This window comes from Vespa velutina, chromosome 20, assembly GCF_912470025.1.
Source record: "Vespa velutina chromosome 20, iVesVel2.1, whole genome shotgun sequence".
Taxonomy (NCBI): domain Eukaryota; kingdom Metazoa; phylum Arthropoda; class Insecta; order Hymenoptera; family Vespidae; genus Vespa; species Vespa velutina.
In genome coordinates, this window is record NC_062207.1 from 3,069,928 (window position 1) to 3,094,927 (window position 25,000).

Sequence of the window (25,000 nt, forward strand, 5' to 3'; positions counted from 1 at the left end):
TCTGGTGGCGCAAACGTAAGTCTATTAAACGGTTCGACGATCCGAGGAGGTTGAACATGATCCGGTAACATCGACAAGGAACTTTCACGAAAGTTCTATGACACTGAAATGAAACTTTTGTCGTCGAGTACTCCGAGTAGTAGTAATAGTAGTAGTAGTAGTAGTAGTACTCTACTCTTTCCTAAAACTTCCTTCTTTTTGATACTTTATTTCATCTTCGTTCCTTTTAATCATTCAAATAAATATATTTCAATTATATAGATATAAGTGAGAATTAGGTTGATCAATCAACGTTAACTTTGTTAATTGTTAATTTGTTAAACGAAATAATCGTTTCAATCGAATAATCCCTTTTACCAATTATTATTATTCAAAGCAACGAAGGTTTGATTATTTTTCATGGGTTTACAAACCAATCGTTTATAACCAATTACGAAGAATATATTCGAACGTTAAGCAATTATCGTTCGTGATAATTGGAAACTCTCTGTCCCTCTCTCTCTCTCTGTCCTCTCCGTCTTTCTCCCGAAAATAGTTTTGTCCGAAATTTATGGAATTATCGACAGTTAAATTATATTCCGAACTCGTTGGGAATATTATTTCGTTATATGGGGAGAAATTTATGAATCATGCGAGACTTTATTAGAAACAGAATAAAAAAAGTTATAATCAAAATGTTCCTTTTCTTTCTGTTTATGTATATGTGTGTGTGTGTGTGTGTGCTCTCTAATTACACGATAGAAGGAAAATAATGAAATGATTAGAGAAAGACAAAGAGACCTCTCTCTCTTCTATCTCTCTTCTTCCTTTCACTTTATCCCATCTAGTAGTAATATAGGTCAAAGGGAAAAATGGAATGAGAAAGAGGTCAAACAAAAATATTGCGTTAGGAATGTTAATGAGAGAATAAGGAAAGATAATGTAGAAAGAATAAAATGAGAAAATATGAAAACTAAAGGATGGAAAAATACTTTCCCTTTTTCTTTTTTCTTTTTTTTCTTCCCATTTCCCTCCCTTCATTTTAAACTCGGTCGCACCAGTCCATTATCCCTTGATTATCGAATAAAAATAATCCAGGGATACATTGTGACGCGAAAAGCGTCATAATTAAATAGAAAGATTAACGCGTTTACTTCCACGCATTATATCCAATCGCATATTTATTTACCCTATACGGGTACAGTCTCGTATTGGGCAATCAACGTATTTAACATTCAAACGTATTTTCTCATTTCAATATTACATAATACATTTCTCCTTTCTCCCATTTCAATCCCTCCCAAATTTCCTCCTCTCAACCTTTAGTCATTACATACAATAATTTCTCATTTTATTTTTATCAACGTTTACAAATAATAAATTAATTAATAAAGATATTTATAGATTATAGAGCTATTTATTTTGCAGTTGTTGATAATACAAAATTTAGAAAATATTTTTGTTGTAAAAATATAGAATAAATAAAAGAAGGATGAAGTAATAAAAATTATAATTGAAAAAAAAGAAAAAAGAAAAGAAAAAGAAATGAAAAGAAAAAAACAATTCAGAATCGTTCTCGTTCCGAACGTTTTGCAATTTCGAGTTAAATAAAACGATTGATAATCAAGAACGGATCGAATTCTTTATCATGCAAATTGAAAAGCGATATATACGTAGATACGTCCGGAGTAAACGAGAGGGAGGGAGGGAGAGAGAGAGAGAGAGAGAGAGAGAGATAAAACGAGATGAATTTTAAAAGTTAAATTATATCGTCGAGAGAGGACGGTCTACGTAATTATCGTCGAATTTATTAAATCATGAAAAGAGGGTTAATTATGTAAGGAACTAAGAGAAATGAAAAAGTTCGTGATAATAAGAATCGAATAATAATATTCGAATTCAATTATTAAATATCTATAGTAACTTAATCGAATCCTTAACACAGAAGAGATTCGAATAAATCTAAGCGATAAATAATTTTCATCGAATGTATGTATATATCATGTGCATTGTTAGCCTTAATAAGAAATTATATTTGTCAAAGAAGGATGTTTGAGCGAATTATAATCATTTTAAGGGCATTATCTCGAAAGTAAAACAAATTGCATTTGTACTTTTCGATTGATGGTCGGGAAATTATTTTCACGATACAAGGGAGAAAGGCGAGGGTGGGACGGCGAAATAATAAATTACAACTCGATTTTACGTAAAGCGAAAAGAATTCTTGGTGTCGTTTTAATCGTAGCTTACAAGACACGAGCTTTTGTAAAAAAGAAGGACATTATTTGAGTATGTATGTATGCATATATGTATGTACGCAGCTACGTCTAGGAAAGTAAGTAATGCATTTTTCATTTCTACAAGTACGTGGCGGAAGAAGAAGAAGAAGAAGAAGAAGAAGAAGAAAAGGTATATATATATATACATATATATATATATATATATATATATATATATATATATATTCATATACATGTATGTATATATGTATAGAAGAAAAATTTAACAAAAAGTGATAGTATTTTGTGAAGAAAAAAGAAACAAAAAACAAAAAAAGAATCAATAAATCTGCTGCTGGCCGGATTATTTCTTCTCTTCCTTCTTTTTTTATTTATTTACTTATTTATTTATTTTTGTTTATTTTTTCAAATTACTCCAACCCTTATCTCTTTTCTCCTACGTCCTCTATAATATTGGCAACGAACGATTTCGTTAATAAACTTTCATATGCCGATATCGTATAAAGAAATAAAAAAATCAAGGAGAAAATAAACGAAGCACGTGGCTACTTGTTCCATGGAATATATCGATGATTGAACCCCGCTCGACCCCGTGAGAAGGAGAGCAAAAAAGAAACAAAAAGAGAAAACAAAAAAGAGAGAGAACTATTCTTTTCTATATTCATCTCACGATATCCAAGCAAAAAAAAATGTATTATTTACCTTTTCTCTTTCATATACGAAAGTAAGCTTTACCTCCCTCTATCACTTTACTCCATCAAAAATTGTTTGAATATTTTTCTATTGCAATTTATATTAATTAAATCTAACATAGATATACGAGGATGTTTTTATATCTTTTCTTTCTTTTCCCTCTTCTTCTTATTCTATATTTAAATCGTTTAAAAAAATATATTTGTTCTCTCTTTGATTATATTTATCATATTATTATTATTATTATCATCTTTTATTAGTAGTAGTAGTAGTAGTAGTAGTAGTAGTAATAGTAGTAGTAGTAGTAGTAGTAGTAGTAGTAGTAGTAGTAGTAGTAGTAGTAGTAGTAGTAGTAGTAATGATAGTAACTATTAATAACGTTAAATTAGTTCTCATGGAAATGTCATACGCATGAAATTTTAGGTTCAAAAGTAAATCGACAGCAGGTTATCGCGAAAATCGCGAGAAGTTTCTCGATTACCGACGAGCGCTTGTAACGTCGTTTACTTGATTACTTCTCGTTTAATCGAGACGCCTCTTGTAGAAAGTGATTCTGCCAAATCGCTCGTCCATGTTTATATGCGTACTCGAGAGAAATAGAGATAGAGAGGGAGAGAGAGAGAGAGAAAGAGAGAGAGAGAGAGTTGCCCGATTAGTCGAGTCGATTTAACTGAATTTCCTTCGATCGAGACTCATAAAAAGAAAATAATCTTCCACGGTATTCGAAGCTTTTCCAGTTAATAGGATTTTATTTAAAGAAAAAAAGAAAAAAAAAAGAGCAAAACTAACAAACACATAAATAAAAAAATAAACATAACGTGAGTTTTTCTTTTAAAATTAGAATAAAGTGCAGTACGAGATAGGACGAGAAATATCTTAGAGAATATATTAAACTAATGAATATATATACCTTGCACCTTATCATACATTTAATGTTGCATTATTTAGAAAGATTATTTTTCTTTTTTTTTTTTTTTTTTAACAAAATATAAAAACAAAAGGTGAGAGAAAAGAACAACAAAGAAAAAGAAAACAAAAAATAAATAAATAAAATAAAAGAAGCGTTCGTTGTGAGATCGAAATTCGTTCGTAATCATCGAAAGTGCAAAGGACATTTTGTTTAAGGAAAAGCATCATCCGGTTTTACTATTCATTTCGTTAATTAAATTTCTCATTAGGACTAATTTTTGTGTTGGGACGTTGTAAAGTATCCGATTCGTCAAAACTCGAAGGTAGGTCGAGTCACCCCGCCTGGGAAAATTGTCCACGCCGCGAATAACGAATTAAGATAAGAGTCACTTCGTTTTATGCTGCGACGACAGCAGATTCTTCTTCTTTCATCTTTGTCGCAACATCCGTTCTGTCTTCGTCTTAAAGATTAAACATTTCAGATTACTTTCCTGAAAGTTTACGGCGCGACACTAATTTTTCTACATAAACTTCTCTCTCTTTCTTCTCTCTTTTTCTCTATCGCAAAAGATAAAAAAAAATATACACACACACACACACGCATATATATATATATATATATATATGTTGTAATCACGGAACGTAATCATTATGCCAAGTAATAATCATTATGCCAAAAAATATAATCAATTACATAAAAATGATACGTATCTGTAGACCTAATTCGTCAAACTTTATTTTTACGAGACATAAAACAAAAGTGAGAGAGAGAGAGAGAGAGAGAGAGAGAGGGAGAGAGAGAGAAAGAGAGGGAGGGGAGAGATAGAGATAGAAAGCTGAAGTCTGCTGTCGAATTTGTAGTACACAGAGATTAATTCGCCTGGGTGGATATTCGAATCGGACTTTGTAGATCCCTTAGACCAATTACACGTTCCTAAGAGGCTGGACGGAGCCGGAACGTGGAAGAGAGGGAGAGGGAGAGAGATAGAGCTTTCCTTGTATTATCGTCAAGTGTATCCTTTGTGCCGGCAACAATACCCCGAGACTCGCCACAGTTATCCAATTGCTGGTCGGATGTTACGGATAATCAAATTACCATATTATTCACCATTTCCCCGTTTTACAGTAACAACGAACGTTGGGCGTCCATGGCTAACCACACTCTCCTACCGTAATTTAAACTTAATTGGACATTTTCTATATGTAACCTTTTACGAATATCGAATACTTTGCATTTTATTCTCTTTAACTACCTCGTATCTAATCACTCCCACTCCCTACCCCATCTCGCCCCGCTAATCAATCTCTCGTAAACTTATCACATTTATTTCAAGCGAATAAAATATTCGCTATTAATCATGGATTATCTCGCGTATAGAAGCCTTATATAAGAAGCCTTAAATGAAATTAATTTCTCGAATATTTTCTCTTTTTTTTTTTTTTTTTTTTTTACAACCCGATACAATTCCACATTCTCTTATCGTACGTGTATATACATATTTATATATTATATCTGGAATGTGAATGTCTTTTGTGTATATACTATATGGATCATATTGGAAATACGGTAAAAATGTATTTATATCCTGCAATCTGTATATCCTACGGGCTTTGATATTGTAAACAAGTATATAGAAACTACTACGACTATGACAAAAGTATTAATTTCGTTTCTGTTAACAGAAAAAAAAGAAAAAAGAAAGAAGGAAAGAAAAAGATGTAAAAAGAGAAGGAAAAATGTAGAATAAAATTGTATTCCCTTTATGCCGGAATAATAATCCTTTCGGATCCTGTGGCATCCTTGATTTTGAGAAAAACCTTGTCGAATAATTAACTCGCCCGACGTTCACTCCTTGCACTCATTTTTCACGTCGAACTTGTTATCAGTATGCATGCGCGCACGTCCTGTTATCCGGCTTAACAATTCATACAGCTTTAAAAAGTAATTACCTACATAGCGATAGAGGAAGAGAAAAGGATGGAAAGGATAGGAGGAAGGAGGTAGAAGAGGAGGAAGGGAGGAAGGTAGCGTTAGGAAGTATAGAAGGGATAGTGGGAGGGAGATAGGGTCGAACTTTCGCCTTTACATCGAGATAAAGATAGAGAAGAGAAGAGAAGAGAAGAGAAAGGCCGATGAGACGAAGAGGAGAAAGGAAGGGTCGAAGGGAGGGAGGGAGGGAGGGAGGGAGGGGGGGGGGGAGGATCTGTTAATTTCTCGCCCGGGACACGTAGATTATTAATTCTGCTTAATTGCAACGACCGCTCGCTCGAGGGTTTCGCGATTATAAATATGCGCTTACACGTATAAGTAATTATGCATTCAGCGTAGTTGAGTGTGGCTGGACTGTAAAAAAGGAAAGAAGAAGAGAGAAAAAAAAAGGAAAGGAAAGAAAAGGAAAAGAAAAGGAAAAAAAGGAAAGGACAAAAAAGAAACGAAATAAAGGAAAAGGAAATGGAAAAGGAAAAGTAAAAGAAAGAGAAAGAAAAATGTATAACGAGGCCTTGGACTCATTAACCATGTAGTATGGTTCCCCGTTATCTCGGTATGTTTCACTAACGAGTAGAAAGAAAAGAGAAACCGTATGTCACCCTCTCTCTTTCTCTCTCATTCTTTCTTATGGGTTCATATTGTGTTAATCTATGTGAACAAAGTTGAGGGAAATTATAGTTTGTTTATTTTGTCTTTTTTTTTCTCTCCCCCTTCTTTTTTCTTTTTTCTATATCGTTCGATCCAGAGAGAATTTTTCTTTTTTTTTTTTTCGTTAAATATATATATATATATACATATATATATGTATATTTTATTTTTAATATTTCATACGTTATATTATCATTCGATTGTTTCAATTACGCGATTAACGTAACATATTCCGTATTCCTTTTTCCCTTCGACGAACGTAGTACCATCGTAACCCACGGGTATTTTCATATCGATCGGGCGATAAAAATTCAACGAAGAACTCTCATTTGTGCATCCTATCCACGCGCGCTCGTGTCTCGTATTCCGCTCGCATCGGCTCATTTAGACCATCCTCGAAAGTTTCTATTGTTCGAAAGGACTTCGATCCTAATATAAGAGACCTTCAAATAGAACGTGTACTATGGGGGCTACGAAAGGGGAAAGGATGAGAAACGATTGATCGAAATAAAGGGAGAGAAAGGGAAAAAGAGAGAGACAGAGTATGAGATTAAACGAAAGTGGAATCGATACAACAAAGGATATAAATGTTATCTAGAAGGCATACGTTTTTCCGTATAGTAGTAAACTTACGAGCATAGTCAAAGACAAAAGAATCCATGATCATTTCAGTGTGTTTCGTACTCAGTAAATAATCCTCAATCCAATCAGACGAGTACTGTTACCAGACCGTAACATTTCTAACGTGCATCTATGTTTGCATGCACCTAGGATATATATAAATATATATGTATGTATGTGTTCTTAAGTGCCTACGTAAGCAAAAGTTTCCATATAGTCTATTATTTGTGATTGCTAATATGTATACGTTTATGTGTGCCCACAGTATAGATGTATATATATATATATATATATATATATATATATATATATAATATATAGTTACTCCGTGATAAATGTATACACATTGATACAAATACGAATAGAGAATAGTTGGAGAGAATGTGGTGCATTTCATGGTCCACATACCGTGTAACGAATGTTCGGTGCTTTGTGATTTATGCTTTGTTCGCAACTAACCGGTGTATGTCACGTCTATAGGTTTCAAGGGATTACGTTTCTAGCTTCTTGATTATGATCGTATACTACATACGCATATAGATTCTAGAAATTGTAGTTATTTCATTCTCATCCTTTTCTATCTACCCATCCATCTATCTATCTATGTATCCATCCATCCATCCTTCTATCTATCTATCTATTATCTATATATGTATATATATCTCTCTTTTGATATTATCCGTTTTGATCTATTTTCATCCGATCTTTCCCATTATCCATTTATCCAATCGTTAACAGATTCCAAAAGATAATTTTGTTAATTTCATTGATATGATATTTATACTCCATCGTGATTACTATCAAGAGATATCATATAAGAATTTGTCAATCTTGGATCATTCCAGTTTTAAATAGCTCCTTAGAACAAGATCCTTGTCTCTACGTTGATCTATGTAGTAGTAGTAATAGTACTACTACTACTACTACTATTACTACTACTACTAGTAGTAGTAGTAGTAGCTTATTTTGTCTAAGATTTACTCGAAGCTATTGTGAAGCATCTGGCGTTGTCCTGTGAAATTTGATCTTGAGACGAGGGAAGAAGATTCAGGCCTTTCACCGATGATACTACCCGTTAGCGAACTCCTTAATAATCAGATTCTGAGTTGTAGGTAAGGCAAGGGGGGGGGGGCTTAAGTTTTAGGGGAAGGGTGTATTCCTGGTAATATCGTCGCCTAGCTTATTTTACGTGTAAGAGGATATTGTGTGTGGCTGCCATACGAAGGAACGAAGGCACACCGTGGAAGTTAACAGGATTGCCAACAGACAGGAACGGAGATGTTGTCGAAACTATATACATATATATATATATATACAGATATATACATATGTATGGATATATAGAGCATTCAAGACACTTACTTATTATTCTCTTAGATATTCACGAGCAATTCCTTCTTTTTTGATATAATATTTTCTTTATCATCTTTTATCGATCAATTGTCTGAAAACAAAAAATTTTCCTCGGCTTATTTAACAAACAAAATGGAAAGAAAAAAGAAGATGAAAAAAAAAACAAAAGAATAGATGAAGAAACTAATAAAAAAGATTCCAAATAATGAGATTTCTACTTAATCTTGATAATTTTTATTCGTTCGAGACTTTAATTTACCCAAAAAGATTCTAACTCTTAGATAACGTTCTCTCTCTCTCTCTCTCTCTCTCTCTCTCTCTCTCTCTCTCTCTCTCGTTGATTTTATTTTACGAAGACGCACCACTATTCCTGATTAAATTTCGTTCCTTTCCATCCCTTATGATTGATCATTACCAACAACAAGATATATCGTAAACTCTTAGGGAACTTCGTTGATTGCTACTGCGTACCACCTGAGAGACTGCATACGAGAATCTGACACTATACTAGACTAGTAATTCTCCGTGTACGTTACCTAGCAAATCCCTTGGTGGAAACCAAAAGGAAAACTTTTATAATTTAGTATATTACAAATTGCAATTCTCTTCGTCGTTCTACGTACAATTACTTTTTGTTTAAATGACTTAAGCAATATACAACAACGAATTCTAATACAAATAAGATTAAACGTTACTAATTAATAATAATAATAATAAAAAGAAGAAGAAGAAGAAGAGGAAAAAGAAGAAAATATCATTTACTTAGATTTTTATTATAAATCGATAAATTTTATTTCACTGCTAAATTATGATTTCTTTACCCTTTAAGAATTCTCTCTACTTTCATGCAAATTGTTTGTTCAGCTTTCTTTCGCTAGCAGGTTGCCTGCCTCCTTGCCTGCTTCGCATCTTTACGAAACTTCCCTACTCTTACTTCGAGCAAACCATCTCTCTCTCTCTCTCTCTCTCTCTTTTTCTTGTCCTCTTCTCGAAACTCTTTCGAACCACGGAAAACCGCCTTCCGTGAATTCTTATTGGTCCTAAACGAAGTTTCTACGGCTCGTTGCTCGGAGACCGAGCGACTTTTTCCTACCAACATTTTCTGCTTACGTTTACCTCGAGTTTCAGCGTATACTCCAGCCAACTATACTACTTGTGCTCTCTCTGTCTCTCTCTCTCTCCTTTTCCTTCTATCTCCCTTTTCCTTTTCCTTTTTCTCGGAGTTCTACGGTAGCAAAGAATTAGAGATAAATAGATGCAGAAAGAAAGGAGGAGAGAAAGCGAAAGAAAAGAGAAAATAATATGCTATGGGAAAAGAGAATTGTTTTAGAATTAATGCATGAATACGATCACGTGGATATATGACAAACTGATTTTTCAAGAGAAAAGAAAAGAAAAAAAAAAAAAAAATAGAAATAAAACGAACAAAAAAAAAAAAAGAAATAGTCTTACGAGAAAGGATCGTAGATCAAGAAGAGGATAAGAAAGGATGTACTTTTTCTTTATTTCCACGAAAACTTGCAGCAAGTCCGGGGAGAGTTCAACCGCAGCAACAGATAAATCAAAACTGGTCATGAAACTTTTTAAGTGCCTCAAAGTCGTGTTCTGGGAACAGTTGAGGGTGGAGATGCTGCTACTGCCGCTGCCGCTGCCGCTGCTGCTGCTGCTACTGCTGCTGCCGCTACTACTACTACTATTGCTGTTACTTGGTGTTTGCTGGTGGCTTAGCTTATTCGACGAGAGCGATCCTTTCAAAGGAAAGAACACGTATGTTGGGAATATGGTGCCGAAAAGTTAGCCAAGTATCCACCTGTAAAGGATCGTTGCCCTTCGAATAGAACTTTCAAGCTAAAGTATCTATGAAATTTATTAGCCTTCAGTATAATATAGGTAAACGATATATTGATAGATAAGTTTTAGTTAATAAAATAATTAAGATCGTATCGGTGATATAGTTCATAGACATAATTAATTATTCTTATAATTAAATACAATTTTAATTCAATTGATTATACGTAAATAACGTATGTATATTTTTCGTAATTGTTAGATAATATAAAATATTTCTCTATTTCTTTATTTTTTTGTTTTTTTTTTTATTTCACTCTTTTTATTATCCTATTTAAGTAGATTTTTTTTACACCCCCTCCCCCTTCTTTTTTCTTATCTGATAGGCGTGAATTAATACGTAGATAATATTTTCGTGTTTATAGCACATCATAAATTAGAGTTAAGAATTCCTTTGTGAATAAGGATCAGGGACTTGGGACTAGGGACTTATGTGTCGTTCCTACGCTCTAGTAACTACTTTTCTCGAACTTTAGCGACGCGAGAAAGAATGTATGTGTGTGTGTGTGTGTGTCAGAGAGGGAGAGAGAGAGAGAGAGAGAGAGAGAGAGAGAATAATTCTGCTAGGAAATGAAGAAAGGAATTCTCATAATTTTCAAAATCTACTTCGTACCATAAATTAATTTCACTTATTTCACGTTTCTCTTACAGACCGATAAATTCGAAAAATTTATGTCCATTATCAAAAAACCGAGATACATACATATATATATATAATAGAGAGAGAGAGAGAGAGAGAGAGAGATCCAAAAAGAGAGAAAAGAAAGGAGAAAAAATTAAAAGTTGCCGAAAGAAACTGCAAAGAGTAGAATTGGTTGGGTTCGTTGTTGAAAAAGAATATTAAAATTGTACGGTGGTTAAAGCACCGTAAGAAGAAGTCAAAGATTCGAGGAAAAAATTTAAAATGGAGATTTGGTTAAGATGTCACAACGAAAGACGATTCTCCTCGTTATCGTTTGAATTTTTCAAAGGTAATCTCGATCCGATCCCTGAATTCTCATTTTCTTTACGACCGCTTGCCGCCACTCCAAGTTAAAGCAAGTATATATATATATATATATATACATACATATATACATATATATATATATATATTATATATCGAAGGGTTGTAAGCGATCACCGTACAGAAAATTTTCAAGGAGTCTCACGAAGGCAACCTTTTCGGGATGTTTAAATTATGATTCGATCCTTTGGAAGCACGAGTCTCGCCAAGTTTTACTTTTACATTTATCGTAGGAGTTTCGTGCTCTACCAATGACAAGAGAAAGAAAAGAAAAAGAGTGAAGAAGAAAACGAACTGATTTGAATTTAAAGAACGAAACACCGACGTGCACGGGAAGAGAAAAGGAACGCCGGTACGGATATGATTTTATTCTCTCTGGAATCGTTTTATTTACAATGAAATTTCTCTTAGTTTCACGTGTCGTTCGTTTTCTACGAAAAACTTTTCGTCCGTATTTTTAGTTCTGAAACCTAAAAAGAGGGAGAAAAAAAGAGAGAGAGAGCGAGAGAGAGAGAGAGAGAGAGAGGGAGATAAGGATAAGTAGTTTAAAGAATTCCTTTTTTTTTATTTTTTATTTTTTCTATCTTCACCCTCTTTCTCTCTCTCTCTCTCTCTCCCTCCCTTTCTCTTTCTATCTTTCCAATTGAAAATTGTATTTCTTGAAAGTTTAAGAAGAGGCGTGAGTATTGCTAAGAAAGTAGAAGGAACTTTAAAGAGGGAAAGAGAAAGAAAGAAAGAAAGAAAGAAAGAGAGAGAGAGAGAGAGAGAGAGAAAGAGAGAGAGAGAGAGAGTGCGAGAGGGAGAGTGAGAAAGAGAGAATTCGTTTTCTCTTGTAAAAGCAATCTCTTAAATATACAAGGCATTAAATCGTCACTTTCAAATCGTCGTCGCGAGAAAACTTGTACTACTTTGACAAGAGACGGGGAATGTCATTTAATTCTCCAATCGAGAAACGACGTTGACTTTTAATCCCTCGCGTTGCCTCGAATTTGAACTTTGTTATCTAAACGTTAGAAGAAGAAAATTTATGGTACGTACAAATTGGTCTTGACTGGATTATTATTCACTCGAAATTATAGTTTGCTTGTTGAACGTGAAATCGATGCACTCGTATAGTCAAAGTGAGTTAGTGATTGAATGAGAGAGTAAGAGCGAGAGAGAAAGATTTTAGATTAAATAAGTTTCTCGTCTCGTTTCGAATAAGTCGATGGTTGAAACACAAGCCATCGAAGTTAAGGCCGTTCTCTTCTTCTTAGCCAATCATTTAGGATTTTTCGAATCCCAATCAGATTTATCGAGTTAATTTCGTTTTCGCAAAGATCCCTTGGCCTTTTTCCTTGAGAAACATATTGACAACGATGACGAGGATCAACCGATTGAATATAAAGACAGAGATAAAGGGTGAATGGATATATGATATTAAAAATAATGTGTACAGTCGTAGCATCCTTATTACTTACTAACACGTATTCAATTCAGAGATTTTATATATTATTTCTACTAGTACAAGATGTAGAAAGAGAAAGAGAAAAATAAAGAGAATAGAGATAGCGCAAATCATCTCTATTTCTCTAGTATACTATCTCGCATAAGCTCACCTCTTTCTCTCTTATTCCATCTTCCATGAAAATTCAGACTCATTTCGTAGAGACCATAACTTTGGCTACTCGTATTTTCATTCTGGTTGCAAACCCTCCTTCTCTCTTTCTCTTATCTATTTATCTATCTATCTATCTCCCTATCTATTTATCTATCCAAGTTAATGATTCTAACTTAAATACTTTCATTCTGGTTGTTGTTGCTCCAGTAAGAAATATAATCAGTCTTCTCTCTCTCTCTCTCTCTCTCTCTCTCTCTCTCTTTTTATCATCCAGTTTTCGTCGGATAGTATCGACAAGAGATAGCTTTTCTCCAGAGATTACTCCATTTTATACTAAATCAACGATTTTCTTTTCTTCGTGTTCGTATCTTCTTTGATATCTTTAAAAGAGGAAAATGTCTATAGAAAACATTTCTCAACTCGTCGTTTACATTTATGTTAGAAAGAAAAAGAGTTGGCAAGGAAATGATCTTTCGTTGAGTGAGAAAAAGAGAGAGAGAGAGAGAGAGAGAGAGAGAAAGATAAAAAGTGTAATCCCCAGGTTAAAACATTACATCCTTTTTGGTGAATATCGTTGAGATACTCTCGGGGATGTTCTTGGATAAACCATAAAGAAAAGTACGATGCAGTGTGTTGCATATAATGCAGTTCTACGTAAGAATTTTTCTCTCTTATAAAAATCGTTCATTGACGCTTGGTTTTATAATAGTTTACGAAAGTAATAAATTAAGTATGTAATCCTTGACCAATTTTGATCGAACGGACAATGTCCCATTTTAGAAAGACAAAGGTTTGTAACGAGGCGATCACTTTATTTGAATTTTTCATAAAGGATTATTTTTATGAAAATAGGAATTTTATGGAATAGGAATTTTAATGCTTAACAAAGAAAAATTAACAAAACAATTGAGTAGTCGATCATTTTAATAGTTATAGAGTTATTTTGCATTATTCAGACTAATTAACGTCTAGTATGCACTATATTTTCATAAGGAATAATATAAATCATTCGTATTTGCGATTATTTAACATTTGTTTAAACAATTTCAAGCTATGAATAATAATAAGATAAGTAATTTATATTTTTCCATTATTTTTATGTCTATTTAAATGATTTACAATGGAAATTGAATATAATTGAATAATAATTAAACAATAATCTATTTTCATAAACATTATGTACTTAATAACACATTTCATTACAATTAAATCTCAAATGCGAGGGTCGTTGCCCGTATATAACGTCAATGAAAACGAACGCTCGAACGACTTTGATTATTATCAAATCAGTTTTCTTTTGCATTTCAACGAGTAAACATCGAAACAAGCACTCTCTTTCCAAATGGTTATATAGCATGAATAATTTATACTATCAATAATTTCGTAACTATTCAAACAATGCATAATGCAGACGAAGTGCAATAGACTAATATTTAAATAACAGTTCTTTCGATTAAACATTACAAAATAATGAAAAATTAATGTTTCGATACGTATCAATATCAAAATCGGCTTAAATAATTCACATTTTCGATAATAGATATAGATATTCAAAAATGTACAACGTGCACATAGTATAATATATTAATAATTAAACAAAAGTTCATTTGTATAAACATTATATACATATGTAGCTCGTAATACGTGTTGTTGAATATAAAATAGAATTAAATTAATATTTATGTAAATAAAGTTGAAATTTGTACGAGTGAATGGTTTCCAGGTTACGTCAACAAAAACAAACTTTTCAAAGACGGGTGACTATCATCGAGACAGTCTTCTTATCTACTTCGTCGAGTAAACATCGAAGCTCCTCTTTCTCCCATTTCTAACGCGTAAGTTATAAAATAATTCATACTTTAGAATATTTTAAAATTATATAAACCATGTGTAATATTTAAACAATACCATATCTGTTTAAAAATTTCATAGCTCTCGAAACAGGCGTTCCTTTCGTATCCCGACGAGTAAACGTCGAAGTTCTCTCTTTGAAATGCATTGAATTCATCTAATTCCTTTTTAATTAATTACAGTTATATTTCATTGCAAGTATTTTGTGTATATATATATATATATACACATATATATGTTTAACTAGATTGTGAGAGATATTGCACTCGTAGTTCATATTTTCCGTAGTTCATACTTGTCATTGAAGTCATATACGCTACGAGCGGAAAGTGATGAACAACTTTAACTGCTTGATGAATAGAGAAAGTTCCTGGTGTAAATTTCATGGAAAAGAGAAGAAGAGGAGAGAGAGAGAGAGAGAGAGAGATAATTTGTAGACGATTGATTTGCAATGTTGAATGTTCTTTGTCACGGAAAACGGATGTCCCTAGGTCTGTTCTCTTTCTTTCTTTAGTTTTCATTCTCTTTCCGTTAGAAACGTAATCGTTTCCCGTTTCTAGCTTTCTTTGGTCCATACCCCAGACATCTTTCACATACACTTAGACAGACTTTTATTCTCTTATGTATGTATATATAAATGTATGTAGAGATATGAAGAAGAAAGAGATACGCGCTCAGTCGGTGGTATGTCTTCGGGATGGCTCAGGAGATAAGGCCATCCTCGCCGGCAGTGGATTTAACATTCCTCTAAGCGATGCACACGAGAGAAGTTCGAAGGTCGAAGGTACTGCTAGCACGCGCGCATACACCCTCCCATATATATATATGTGTGTGTGTATATATATATATATATGAATGTGTATGTGTGTATGTGTGTACACACACCTGCCACGCCCTTATAACTTCGGAACATTCTCTTCATATTTCAAAAGAGGGGACGCATGCTCTCTGAAACGTTTGAAATTCAAGTCATTCTGTTCAGTCGATTTTCTCTCCTTCTCTCTCACTCTCTCTTTTCTTTTCTTTTTCGCTTTTTTCTTCTTCTTCTTCTTTTTCTTTTTCCTTTTTCTTTTTCCTTTCAATTTGGATCACTGTGAATCAAAGAGCCTAGCTGCCAGCTATAGAGGGTTAGTGCTTTAGAAAATCGACTAACTTGAAGTAGTCCCTCTTTAGGATTCTCTTTATCTCCGAAATGTACGTAAGTAAATACGCAGACAGACAGACAGACAGACAGAGAGAGAGAGAGAGAGAGAGAGAGAGAGAGAGAGAGAGAGAGAGAGAATAGCCCCAGCTATTTCTTTTTCCCCTAGCATCATCCTTTGACTTTCTCTGCCATTCTCTCTTTCTCTTCTATTCGATTTTCATCCTTAATTAATTCTTCGTATTAAATGTAGATACGGATGAGTCGAATGATAATGAGAATCTTTTTGCTTTATCTCGTGAAATAAATGTATATTTTTTTGTTCTCTCTCTCTCTCTCTCTCTCTCTCTCTCTCCCTGTATTAGATAACACCTTATTGATAATAAAATCAAGTGGTTTGAGATTGTTTATTAGTATCTTCAATAAAAAAATTATGTGAGCTATACTATACGTGTTATTTAATAAGAGGATAATAAAAGAAAAAAGATAAAGGACAGATGATCATCGAGTATCTTATCGATCGAGAAAGAAAGAAGGAAAGGAAAATATTTTTTAGAGCCGAATATAACGAAAACGTAGGATTGATATGGGACTTTGGATTTTCGTTATTGTCTGAGAGTTTCTTACGATCTCGTTATTTCAGATATCAGAATACGCATGTTACGTACCGCTCGTAAGCTCGACCCTTTTTTTTCTTTTTCTTTTTTGATCTATGAGAGGGTAGAAAAATCTATATATCGTGCCGGGGGAGATGATAGGTGATAGTGAAATATTTTATAACGTGGGCCGTTGACCGTATCATCTTTCTCTCTGCGATACATAAAAAAAATATTTTGGTCTGTCGCCGTTATGAATATTCCTTCTTCCTTTTTCTTATCGTTATTCCTTTTCCCTATTTTTTTTTTTTTTTTTTTTTTTTTTTTTTTTTTTTTTTTTTTTATGAAATCTATCATAGGAAACGTTCGACCGTATAACACATTTAACGTTAAAGTACTCTCTTTCTCTGTATAAAGCTTACGGTGAAAATCTTATTCGTTTGTTATCTAACCTCACTATACTATACCGGTTATCCGAAGTATGGAACGGTAGACAGTCGCCAATATCATCTCGTTGGACTTTCACCAATACCCTCCCCGACCGATTTACCCAAAAAGAAGGCATATATATATATATATATATATATATATATATATATATATACTATATATATAGTGAACGACGAAGTATTCAGCACGAATGCACCCGGATTTTCAGTTATATAATCCGCTTTCGAATTACTGCCTGCACTTTCACCTTTCTCTCTATCTCTGAGTAACTTTTCCATGCTGTAAAGAGTGAGTGAGTGAGAGAGTAAGAGAGGAGGAAGGGAGGGAAGTTGGATAGAACAGAAACTGTCCCAGGTTATGGCCGAAAGCTTTGCTAGGGCTTCGACGCAAAGTACGAATAGTTATACTCGACGAGAACAGTATTATAGTCGATGTTATAGAGCACCCTCGAAACCGGAAAGTTATCGCGATTACTACGGTAATTCCATTATTCTTTGGCAAAGAGCTATCGTCATTCAAATTGTTCTGTGACAGCGCATGCGCTCGCACGCACGCGCGAGAGAGAGAGAGAGAGAGAATTCTATATTCGTGATGCCTTCAAACGGGAAAGCTTGTATAAGGTAGGCACATAGTTACTCATATAAGGGTGGTTTTGCTATGATTAAGGATAAGAGACAGATAATACGAGAAAGAGAGGGAGAGACAGAGAGAAAGAGAGATTCGAACGAAAGTAAGGATCTCACGGAATTTTCGCATTCCTGAATTAAATCCGTCTAGATGTTTCTGGCAGTACGAATTAATCTACTTAAAGTTAGTCGGTATGAATAGCAGGAATACTTATGCATTCTCCCATAAATTTTATCGTCTCGTTGTATTACTTAAAAAAAAAAAAAAAAAAAAAAAAAAAATAAAAAAAAATAAAAAAAAAGGAGAAAAAGAGAGAGACTATTTGTGATCACACGAATTATTGATAGATACAATCTATATATTTATATATATATATATATATGTAATTATTAATTAATATATTATATATTGGTTCGTTTGGTACATTGAAATTCTTTGTTCAGAAATCGATTACAATGAGATTCCTTTAGTGCAACGAATTACTTTTTCTTACAATTAATTCGGGAATGAAGGTATGTATGTATGTATGTATGTATGTATGTATGTATGTATGTATGTATGTATGTATATAGCCTTATTGCAAAATTCACTTAGAACCCACACGTTTCTGAACAATTATTCAACCGAACATCGCGTCTACTTAGTTTATGGTAATTGCTACGTAGCTTACGCGGAAATTCAAACGCAAGATGGTGGAGAATTACATTACCGGTAATAGTGGCAGGTGCCTTCTCCGCCATTTCTACACCAACCTCACCCCATCTTCAACCCCACATCCCCTACTACCACCTACAGGCTTCCCTATCTAATTGGTCAAATGCTCGTGCTCATGAATCCTACGTATACGAACATATATGCATTTATGTACGTATGAAGTCTACAATCCATCAATATTGTCAATGATATAGCAAGAGAAACAAAATTTCAACGGGGAAAAAATCGATAAGTGAGATTAATAGATTGAGAGAGAGATAGGAGGGGGAGGAGAGTGGCATTGTTAATTAAATGTCTAAAAAATTGATCGAAGGCGCAACGATATCAAAAAAATATCTTTTTTTCTATTTCTCTATCGATCCATCGTTATCGATATTTTTTCGTTCAGAGCAATTAACAAAATCCAGTAATCTATTCTGCAATGGATTAGAGAGAGACAGAGAGAGAGAGAAAACACATAATTGACACGGAAGTGTAACGTAATTAACGTATTCATGGGAACGTATAAATCAGTGGTATTGATTAATAATAATCGATTCGATATCGATATAATTTCGTTCGAGAAAAAAAATATGAAATCGTATTGAGTTGTCATTTACACATATAATCGAGATCGACGAGGAAGTAAAGAAGGAAATAAATATAAATAAAATGAAAAAAAGAAAAAAAAAAAACGAAGAAGAAAAAATAAATATATTTTTGATAAATAAATAATCACTCCTAATACCACTTTTCTCATTGTCTGTCTCTCCTTTTTTTTTTCTTGTTGGTTTTTTTTTGTCCCCCTTTCTCTCTCCCTCTAAGATATATTTCACAACTTTTGTGATCAACGTTGAAACGTTGTGTGCTGTTGAAAAATGTCTAAAATTGTTTCTACGCTTTGACGAAAAAAATTTTAAAGAATTTTAAGGAAAATATTAGAGCTTTTAGTTCGTTGAAGAAAAAGAAGATAAGCAAACACAAAAAAATATAATAATAATAATAATAATAATAATAAAAAGGAACTGAATTTTGGATATTTTTTTTTTTTTTTTTTTTCATTTCTTCCATTCTTTTTCTTCGCTTCGTTATACTTTATAAGACATTACGAGGGCTCGAAAACAAAATAAATCTTCGGTGTCCGGCGTGAGGAAGAGAGACAATGAGGGAGAGAGAGAGAGAGAGAGAGAGAGAGAGAGAGAGAGAAAAGAGAAGGAGTCTAGCGAAAAGTTTAACGACGCGAAGCGACGCGTTAGAAATTCGCCGTGGAAAGAGATTAATGCTCGTTATTACGAGCTCGACGAATTCGAACGTTCCATAATCGTCGAGCTAGACCACGGCTGGTTGCGACACGAGGTCACTGAAATTATAGATCCTTCCCCGATTGCTTGATTAAAACGTTTCAAATTAGAAATTAATAATATTTTAACGACTGTATGGACGTATTTTTAATAATGGAAACGGGAAAGACAAGGAATGAAAGAATAAAAAATGAAAAAGAAATTGATTGACATACCAATACATGGATTTATCAAAATTTGTATTTTGATAAAAGAATTAATTAAAAGTTTCGTATTTAATAAAAGTAACGAGAAAGAAGAATATAATAAGAAAAAGAAAAAAAAAAAAAGAAAAAGAAGACGACTGATTACAGCTGATACGTAGAATTTTATCTTTCAATGATACAACGAAATGATAAATAACATATTATACAAACGGTACGATCGAGATGATCAACGTGATAAATGCCAATAAAAGAAATCTTGCAATTGGGATGGATCTCGTTATGATGGAACAGGTGGGGGGGAGAGGGATGGGGAGGGATTCAGAGCAGGGCAAGATGATAGGTGGGAGAGGGAACGTTCAACTAAACGAAAGAGGAAAAGTTTGTATTGCAAGCTGGGAAGAGAAATTAAAAAGTTTTTCCGAAGTATAGAGATTGGGGATGGGGTGAGGAGAGGGACGAAATAGAAGCTAGGATAGGAAATAGAAAAAGAAAGATGAGAGGATACGAAGTCAGTCGATTTTTCTATGTAAGATGAAATGAGATCCATATACGAGGAGAGCAAGTCAGCTTGCTATGAACCGAGAGAGAGAGAGAGAGAGAGAGAGAGAGAGAGAGAGTGAGTGAGTGAGTGAGTGAGAGAGAAAGAAAGAATTTCGCGACGAAACTTTTTATTGGAAGTATTCGCGTGATATCATGGTAGTTATCTCTGGTATACGATATCTTACACGCTCTCATTTCGAATTTCCGCAAGAGCGGATCGGTTTCCACGGTTTTTCTACGTTCCGCGCTTTTTCAACGAAGGCACGCTGAACATTTTTGCGAGAATTGTTCAACACCCTCCTCCCACCCCCCTCACCACCCCTGCAGCATAGTTGACGTTGAAACGAGAGCCGATGTAATACGAGTTATGTATACACCTATATACCTACTTTGACAAAAAAAGAGAGAGAGAGAGAGAGAGAGAAAAAGTGTATATAAAAAGAGGTCGGCAAACCAATGTTCGTTTATTTCATCTGATTGCGTCGATTCAATTGGAAATCCAAAATATATCGAGTTACGTAATAGATAGAATCAAATTGTATCTATTAATGATATTAAAGCTTTTTAAAGCTTCAATTATCTTTGCTATTGATCTGTTTCCAATTTTTTTTCTTTTCTCTTCCTTTTATTTATTTATTTACATTTTTTCTTTTACTTTTTCCTACGAATATTATTCTATACTATTATTCTAACTCGATCGATTCTAATTCCCATTTTCATAAGTCAATGAAAAATTCTAATCGTATATAAATGATCGAATTAATACATCGTTTCAATATCGAAATAAATTGAGAAATGTTTTTTTTAACAATAAGGCTCTGAACTAAAACAGTGAAACTACGTAGAGGATCGTATCCTCAAATCCGGACCGTAGAGGATTACCCGGGTTTAATTAGTTTTGACTGAAAGCATTTTCCGTAAATTTTCCTAATCAGTGTTACTCCAGCTTTCCCTAAAACGTATCCCTACCCTCGCACATGCTTGATGCCTACGTAATGTATTCTCTTTAGTCGTGTGAAACAACGACGGAGATTTTAGAGTTAGGTTAAAATCCTTCATACGATGTGTACATGGAAATTCAACTGTAAACGCGTGTCGATGTTGAGAAAGAGAGAGAGAGAGAGAGAGAGAGAGAGAGAGAGAGAGATAAATAGAGAGAGAGCAGGTGTACGAGAAAACACGAGTTTCTGCTGAAGAGAGATGCCAAATCGTATGAACCTGAACAAACGAGAGTAAGAGAGAAAGAGAAACTCGTAGGTAGGGAAATCGATACAAGCGACTACGTAGAAAAAGAGAGAGAGAGAGAGAGAGAGAGAGAGAGAGAGAGAGAGAGAGGGAGGGAGAAAGAGGGAGAGAGCAGAATAGGACAAAGGGATCGAGATGCAGTCTCTGAAAGGAGATCTCGTATAAAGCAGATTACTCATAGGTGTTACTCTGCCTAGATGATACTACAGGCTTCCATTATGACATTGGCTACGGACCAAGGCCTTATAGATATCCCCGTAGAACAGAGAGACACCGAGGAGAGAGACTCAGCTGGATTATCTTCTTTGATTTAATTTATTACCTTGGATATTGCCGACTGATGTAGCTCGTAGGCTGAATTATAGCTACTTAGCCATGCACAAAGGGTGCTAGGGAATGCGACCGACTTATCGGAAATATTTGAGCTACGATAATCTTCAACATAACGCGAGGACCCCACGACATTTCCTCCCTCTCTCTCATCGAATTGCCCTTCTATACTTATGTATGTACGAACGTACGTACATGCATACATACATGCACGGTTTATCGGGAAATTAAATCTAGCGAACTCAATGATAATGGCATACTCATTGTTAACTGTGAATGGGAATCCTTTGTACCGTGAACACGTGTGAAGAAGGATACGCTTTGAATGGAATTTGTTCGTTTGAAACGTTAACGATTTTCCCGTTAACGTTCCGTGGTAGGAAATTTTCCGTTAATATTACTTACTTTTCCCCCAAGATCATAAGGGTTAATGGAGACACCCACAAGAATTTCATTGAATCTATTGCTAACTAAGAGAAAATCGAATTTTCTCGATCTAAATAACGTACATAGTTTTGGTCACGTTAACGGGGAAGCTTTCATCCACATTAAGGAATTTCATCGTAGTTGTTTGAAACATAGTTCGAACTTCACAAACGTCTTAATAAAATAAAATTACTTTTGGTAAACTTCAATTTGATTGGACCTTTACGGTTATTTCTTTAATTAAGAATTTCTTGCTTTGTTTGTTTTTATTATTATTATTATTATTATTATTATTATTATTACTATTTTTTTTTTCTAAATCTTCACCTAATCAAACCATCCGTTCCAAAATGATCAAATAACCAAATTTACAAGAGAGATTTTCTATAGATAAGTAATTACACCGAATGAATCAGAGTCAGTTAATTCTGAACAATATTATACATAATATGCACTTTCATCTTGATTGGCCGTATTATAGATACACCGACAGCTAAAACGCACAATCGTCATTAGTAATCGCGTCTAATACACGTGAAAATTTGCACGCGCATGTACGGAAATAATAGATACATGAATAATTAAGCCCGTATAAACGAGACAACAGAGAACCGTGATTAGAATGTAACCATTCGTATTATACATTTGCAAATGTTCTTCCTAAAAGTATTATTTTCCTATCTTTATCTCTCTCTCTCTCTCTCTCTCTTCCTAATATCATACCATCGGATAGAGAGATCCGTTGTTAGAAAGCATTTAATTTAAGGTACGGTAATGATGTACCTTCCTACGCTCGATTCCACTTAATTAGAATCGCTTAGCACCGTCTTCGCATATCGTTAGAATTATAATGAGATACTCTCTCGTATTTCCCTTCGTTTATCATCATCGTCCCTATAATCGTTCGATAATCTCGAAATTTGTCCCAAGATAAAATTTATTATCCATATAATAATTTTATCTCGATAGTAATCAAAGATGAAAAAGATTTCTAAAAAAAAAAAAAAAAACAAAAAAAAATTTACCTTTCCTAAAGAAAGAAAGAAAGAAAGAGAATACATCTCAATTCAATGATTAAATTTCATTCAGAGAAAAAAAGATCACGTCACGGTTAACGTAAGTTAAATTGAATTAAAATTAATTAAATATATATATGTGTGTGTAGGTAGACTAAGTCAATGAGATTAGACGGTCACTAGAGAGATACAAGGAGTACGAACAGGAAACACCTGTCTGTTGAGCGAAGCACAATTTCCTGGACAACCTGATCTGTGTTTACCTACGGATTACTGCTCACGAAACAATACAGACGAAGTTCGAAGCAACGTCAGAGATAAGCTATTAGAAACTTAACGCGTGATAAATGCGTCAAACCCTTGTTTACAATTTATTTATTATATACATAAATATATATATATATTGAGTTAAAGAGTTCAATGATCGATTAATTCTCGAGTCGAGAAATTTTATTTAATGAAATTCGAAGATATTTTTAATTATAAAAAAAGAAAAGATTTTGAGATAGAGTTGTAATTTTTATTCGATTACATCGCGAAATACTCATCGTTATTATGGTTTAAAGAGAGATAAAAAGAAAAGGGAATGGATATGTGGAAAAATGATGAAGAATGTTAGACAGACAAAGAGAGAGAGAGAGAGAGAGAGAGAGAGATAAAGACGAAAAGAACAAAAGGAGGAAGAACTTTTCTTAGACAAATCGTTTGTCATAAATCTGTCTACCCTTTACGCCTTCTCTACGAGTTGTTCTCTTTACTCCTCCCACCTATAACTAAGAAAGAAGAAGAAGAAGAAGAAGAAGAAGAAGAAGAGAAGAAAGAGAAAGGACGAGGAGAGAGGAAGGAAAACTCGACGATAAGCCGAGCATATTCAAATATTCTAACGTGACTCGAAGGAAGAGTAATGAGCGTCTGGGTTGCGTCTTCCTGCCTGTGACTCGAGACCCTTTTACGACCTATGCACCTATAACCCTGCTTCATCTAACCCTCTAATACTCCCTTGTGAATCATAAAGAGGATTATCGGCTTCCTACAAATCTCCCGTTTTCCGTCTCTTTCTCTTTAAATGATTTCATTTGACAGGACGTTAATTTAAATTTTATCATTATATATCATATTATATATTATTCCAAATCAAATTTATCCGGGGTCTCGGATTAACAAAATGCGATTTTAATATGTCTGTGTTAAATAAAATCTATTATTATTATTTTATTATATTAATCATTTTTCTTTGTGAAATTAATTAAAGGGGAAACTTTAATGTTATGTTTTTGTCTGATAAAATTCAAGTGTCTGGAAAAAGTCTGGTGATTTTGGTTTGAACATCATAGTTTCAACGAAACTAATTAATCAGCTTTTTATAGAATCATGTATGTACTTGCTTATACATATATATATATATATATATACACACATATGCATGTACATACGTACATACGATAAATAAAAAAATGAACGATGAATGAAGAGTATAGTCATGTGTATGTAAGAGTACTATATTTGACGATATAAAAGAAGGAAAATTTCAAAAGAAAGAAAAATAATGGAAGGATCTATTTGAAGGGGAAAAAACGGAATGCTCATCGTAGAAGAGAATATCAATACTATTCTTGTCGGCTGTCGAAAAAAAGCCCTTATCGACATCAGTTTCAAGTACTTATTATATGCCTATTCAAATCGAATTCTTT

General features: G+C 33.8%; 1 protein-coding gene across 4 annotated transcripts in view; it reads right to left on the minus strand.

Moving 5' to 3' along the window:
• The window catches only part of LOC124956111, a 178,293-nt gene that overhangs the window by 63,951 nt on the left and 89,342 nt on the right, over positions 1-25,000 (minus strand). The window lies entirely within an intron of this gene.